This window comes from Buceros rhinoceros, unplaced genomic scaffold, assembly GCF_000710305.1.
Source record: "Buceros rhinoceros silvestris isolate BGI_N320 unplaced genomic scaffold, ASM71030v1 scaffold14779, whole genome shotgun sequence".
Lineage (NCBI taxonomy): Eukaryota > Metazoa > Chordata > Aves > Bucerotiformes > Bucerotidae > Buceros > Buceros rhinoceros.
Window position 1 is genome coordinate 72,849 of NW_010430318.1, and position 6,072 is coordinate 78,920.

Sequence of the window (6,072 nt, forward strand, 5' to 3'; positions counted from 1 at the left end):
CTGCCGAGCTGCTCCTCAGCCCTCTCTAACGGTCCCACCATCAGCCCAGCCCCGGACGACTCCCACCCTCGCCGAGATCTCCTTTCATCTGAGGGAGGCTCTGGGGGCTGGTTGGGCTGCCTGGGTTCTCAGGGGGTGTTTTACCTTCCCGCGGAACAAGCCGTCCCTCTGCACGAGGGCAGCGGGTTTATTTTAGTTTTCTCCGATGGGTGCAACTGGTCTTAGGCATGGGGAGATGTCCGAATACAGGATGATTCAGAGCCCCGACTGTATCACAGGGCAAACCCAGCAGAGCGGGGGGCGGGGGAGGTGGCTCAGCATTCGGTGTCAACTCTTATTATAGCGGGGAAAAATAAACACGACTCTTTGGTGGTGCTCAGAAACACAGTCCCAGTTCAGAGCTGCAGGTGAAGACCTCTGTAACAGGAAGTCAGCTTTACCCCCGTACTGACCCCTGCTAGTAAGGACCTATTTCTGGCCAGTCAGATGTTTTAAAAACAAAGGAACGCAATCGAAGGTGCTTGTAAAGTGGCAAAAACAGGGTTGACGGGTTAGAATTACCAAGCAGCACAGCATCTCACCCCTGTCCCTGTGACAGACGCAGACCACCCCGCCGAGACCCGCCGCCTCCCGCGATGACTTACACCCACGAGGATCTTACGGCAAAAGCCACGACTGAGCTTGTTTCAATATTTTACAGCCGAATATAAAGCTCCTTTACTGCAACGTGGGCAGTCAAAACCCTCACAGCCAAACCGCCACTTGTCCGACAGATAAATTTTAAGTGGATCAATGACGTGTCTGTGCAAAGCACCGAATATAAAGCTCCTTTACTGCAACGTGGGCAGTCAAAACCCTCACAGCCAAACCGCCACTTGTCCGACAGATAAATTTTAAGTGGATCAATGAAGTGTCTGTGCAAAGCACTTTTTTAATCCTCCCGGTTGTTTTGGGCGTTAAGCCGAATTCTCTGTAAGTTCCCATTTATGGGCTATTTTACAGCTGTAACACGCACCTTCAACAAGGTTATTTATCTGCTGCTTTTCTACCAGAAATGCTCCTACGTAATTACTGGTGTTCCCCGCAGACTCAGCCCTTTACAGACTCCTCCAGGAGCACCAACCGGACTCTTTCCGTGCTCCCCGTCTGAAAGAGGTGACAATAACTGACAGCAATGAGGCTCGTCCATCCCTCTAAGTGCTCCCTCATTACAGCATCATCTCCCAGGCTCTGCCCAGGTCCAAGCAGTGAGGCTTTCACTGCTTATCCCGGCTTATGCCACACTCTAAAGCAACACTCTCCCCATAATCAAACTTTTCCCGAGATTCTTCTTAAGCTTTTTACCTAATTAGGCATCATTATCCTCAGCACCAGCTTTCCAATAATCCCAAACACTTCCTCTCCCTTCTGGCTGCCACGTCACGTCACCCGCTCGGCACTTGCATTGCACTGAATAGGACCGGGGCAGCGGTGAGAGCGTTCGAAGGGACCGGGCCCCACAAGCCCCTCAATGGCTGGCGGAAGACAAGCTTTCCAAGGGAAAACTGCAGCTGAAAGGAAAATGTGACCTTCCAACGCTGACTGAAAAGCGCCGTTTCCCTTTCCTTCCCCCAGCATCGCCGCTGCCGGGATCCAGCCCCCTCCTCCTCCCTTCCCCTCGTGAGTCCCGACACGTTTCGCTCCCGTGAAGGCTGCTCTGTATCTGCGGGCGCTCACTCGTCCGACAGCATCCCTGTCGGGGGGCGCCGGGCACCCATGTGTAACCTCGCACTTGTCCCTGCCGCAACACGCGAAAGCTGCGCTGCAGCAGCCGCGGCCAAAGCGCACGTTCTATCTATACCCGAGCACATCTCCAACCCTCCAACTCACACGCTTTTTTTAAACAGCCGTTCCACAAATCCACCCGCTTCCCAAGTCCTTCTTCCTACGTACATCCACTCTGCAACGCGGTTTTGCTCCTCACTCACCTTCCCGACACGCAGCTAACGTACTGAGCTGCTTTTACTTCCCAACCCCTTTAATGCCAAGGCAGAAAGTCGAGATGCTATTTCCCATCTGGCTAAAAACTAATGATGATAAATCAGATCAGGCTTTCCGTCAGCCCGTGGTGCCCAAGACACCATCGCTCTGGAACACGCTTCCCTGTCCCCACCGTTTCCTCTCAGCCTTTGGTCCACGTGTGCGACATCTCCGAGCCAAGCCAATGGAGAATGCCCAAGGAAAGCCGGGGGTTAGATGGAAAGACAACAACAGGGAAAATAAACCCTCTTTGTTGCAAATTAACTGTATTTCCAGCATCTCACGCGTGCCACGATGCCTCAAACCAAAAGCAGCAGTTAGCGAGAACCGGCTGAAGGCAGCTGCCACAGTTACACCTGCAGATGAGCACCCAGTCATCCAGAGCTCATTCCAGGCTCCATTTTGCATCTCCCCTTTAAACAGAACTGGAGACAGCTCACCAGAGAGTAAATCATCCCCAGCCCATGCCTCACCCCGGTGCAGCTCCTCCAGCCCACAAGCCCTCGGCAGGGAGCTCTCAGGGGAGCTCTCGGTCAATACCCCCCACCAGCGCCGACGCAACAAAAACTCCATCTATTGTTTTGCCCAATACAAATGCGTTTCTAAGGGCAACCTGATTTTGTTACTCCATCTCTTGTCTTCTTCAGCTGCAACCCCAGCATCGAGGCAATTTTCAGCTCAGACCTGAAAAGGTTGTTTGGGGTGGAAGAAATTGTCTCTAAATCTTGTTAATCCTGCCAGGATTCTCCTTGAAGCAGGAGACGGGTCTGGAAGCGACCGACTAAGGATGTCTGTAACCAGGAACTTTGGCCCGTGTGTGGTTTTGACCACAGCGTCTCCAAGAAGTGGCTTTTCAAAGCACAGCCTGAGAAAGGTTAAAACCAGGTTGAAACCAAGCTGCAAAATATTAGTAATTAAAAGAAAGAAGCCACAAAGACACCCTGGATGGCATCTGCGCCAGCTCGGGAACATGAAGTGAACCATGTGCCAGGAAAGCTACCGAAAACTCCTCACTCGCTGACGTGAGCTTCGCTTTCCTCCCTAAAACACCAGCCACTTCCATATCTTTAAAACTCATGTTTTAGTCTTACAATACATGGACTCTTCTAAGGGATGGAAAAGTCAATAGATTTCCTCCGCTCCCTTCAGCTGCAAAGTCACGGTGTTACCTCTCCAGAGCAGCAACGGCATCATGGGGAGTATGTCGACAGAGCCTTCAAATTCCATTTCATTTTAGGAGGGTTATTTATGATTGTACTTGTCCACGTTAATTAACACTCCCGTTACGCTGCAGAAAACAGGCTACGCTCAGGCGCGTGAAACAGCCGCAGTTGACCTCCACAGTCCTGCCCCGCTTGGCCACTGCTCCCAGTGACTTCTCATGGTCCTCCAGCCACAACCCCAGTCAAGAGATGGGCGAAAGAGCCCCAGATGCGAAGGTGGGGTGCAAGGCTCACCAGGGTGACCAGCACTAACACTGGCTGAGCTCTGGAGGGCCTACTCTCGGTTAGAGAAGACCGCTGTGGGCCAATATCCCAAGGAGAGTTGTCAGATGAAGCCTGTGCTCCAAAACACACCAAATAAATCCGAAGTGGAGATGCATTACACTGGCACTGCCGGCTTTGACCAGCTCAGCATCAAAAACAAAGCCCAGAAGTCCCAAGCAGGACGAGGCCAGGAAACCGGGCTCATGCCACGCGACACTGGGCTGGCCCCTAATATGCCATGAAACTGCCGCAGATCTCATCTGCCGGAGCTGTGCTGCTCTCACCAGTCAAGCTGTCCTTTGCTTTCTGCCCAAATATCGAGTGCAAAGCGTGGGAACGCTGCCTTCAGCTGGTGCTGCTCTTTATGTCTGAGTATTAAAGGCAAACCTGGATTTTTGTGTGTCATCTTCAGAAGATCCGCACCAAGACGTCAGTTCCTTAAAACACCTACACTCTGATCAACAGATGCAGTCCCGGCATCTGAGGGCATTTGTAAGCATCCTCCAACGTGGACACATCCCTTTACAGATGATTTATACGTATGTAAAAGGGGAAAGAGAACCCATGTCTCCTCAGCGTTTATCCATCAAACGTGACCTGGATAAGAAGCACATCACCCTGCTACCAAAAAAGGGGGCTGGGTGCTTGAAGAGCCCATTCCCAGGAGACCAGGCAGCTGCAGGACAAGAACCCATCAAGGTTCCCAGAGGAACGCCAAGAGAAGGGCGGGTAAGGTAGTCACAGCTTTTAAATTGTCCTCGCCCTATAACAGAGCAGCTCCCAACCTGGACTGTGAACACTCCTTTCCTGACGCTCAGCTCCTCCTCTCAGTCATTTCACCTTTGAAAGACCCAAAATGCAGCGGCCAGTTCCTTCCAGGGGAGGAATCCATGGGGAAAGAAAGGCTCTCAGGTGGCTGGGTGCTCTCAGAGCCCTTCCCAGCCAGTCCCCAACCCGATGGCGAGGACAGGCAGGACTCTGCTCCCAAGGCTCCTTAAACATCACAACAATTCTAAACCGCTGCAAATACAGATACAAAACGTAAAAATCACCAAAACCGGGTAAGTAACAGGCTTCTAGCTGACCAGGGCCAGGGACATTTCTCCCAAAATGATTCTCGTAGCTTGGCAGCAGCTGCTCAGTCACCATCTGTGCTCCAAGTATTGAAGATGTTAGTGGTGGTTCACAAGACCGAACAGCTCAGCTGCCTCTTTTCACTAGGAGTCCCTGAGAAAAGGGAAGATGCCAAAAGCGCGGCTCTCTGAGGGCACGGGGCTTCCCCCGCCCCTGCCACCTCACCCGCTCTTTCGGGTCAGGTTTCACGGGATCCCTAAGCCACCCCAAGACACCCACACACTCCTCTCCCCTCTGTATGGACTAACAGTCACAAGACTCTTTGCTGACCCAGCTCAGCCCGGTGATTCAACAGAAAACTATTTTTTTTTCCTTGGCTGGGTGAAGTTTTCGGTTGATTCCGTGAGCTGATTTAACTCACCAAACACTCACATGACGGTTGCGTCCCACACAAGGGAGCCAGCCCGCAGAGCCAGCCCAGCCACAGCAGATCCACCATCGGCTGCCGCTCACGGGGACGCCTCTTTAATCCCAACACAGAACCACATCCAGCACCTGCCTTCACCCGAGACACCCAAAAACCCACACTGGGAAACAGAACCCGGCACCTTTCGCAGCGGAGGCAGAAACTGCGTCTGGCTCGGTGGCTTTTGCGTCGAGCAGAGGAACCAGGCACAGCACGAAGCTCAGCTGTGTGCGCACCATGCTCTTCCTCATCTGTTCCACGCCTCTGCCAAGCTGCTGCAGTCTGTGTCGGAGCCAGGCACGAGAGGGGCCAAAACGAGTTTTGCAAGCTATGAGAAAGCCAAGAGCAAAGCAATGGGCACGTTCGCACCAGCTGCGGGCACAAGCAGCTTCAGTGAGCCTCTAAAACTGTTTTTCTCCTTCAAGTGAGACAGCAGGGAGGTAAATTTGGGCAGGACGCAGCTTATTGGGGCGAGGGATGGAGTCTGCTTAGGTGAAGGAGGTGGGCGAGCACTCCTTCACGGAGCAAATGGGCAAGAACAGATGCAGACATCCAGAAGGGCCATAGGCGAGGCAACAGGAGCCAGCCAGGTGCAGCATGGACAGACAGAACCTTTGTGCATTCACCAAGAAGAAAAAAAGAGGAAACAAAAGGAAAGAAAAAGGAAACAAGGGGGAAAAGCGACTCTTGATCTGAGTTGAGATTTCCCACGGCCTCCCCTGAATACTGTGAGATTGGTTCTCTACGGAGCCGCCTGATCTGAAGGCTTCTTTAATTAGTAATTCATTTCAGCGCCGTCAGTTCATTAACACGCCGAGTCTTTCAGGAGATGTCTAACACACTGCCGTGACCACACCAGTTCTTGCCTCCTTTCTCGAAACATGCTTTGGCCAAGGCACCCTCCCGTCACGAGCTGTGCCCTGCACTGCACAGCCCCATCCCATGCTGCCCGGCGGGTGCCAGTCCCACAGCGACACCCCCCCAAACACCCCCCGTACCGTTCAAAAAGCCCTACCACGAGCTGCT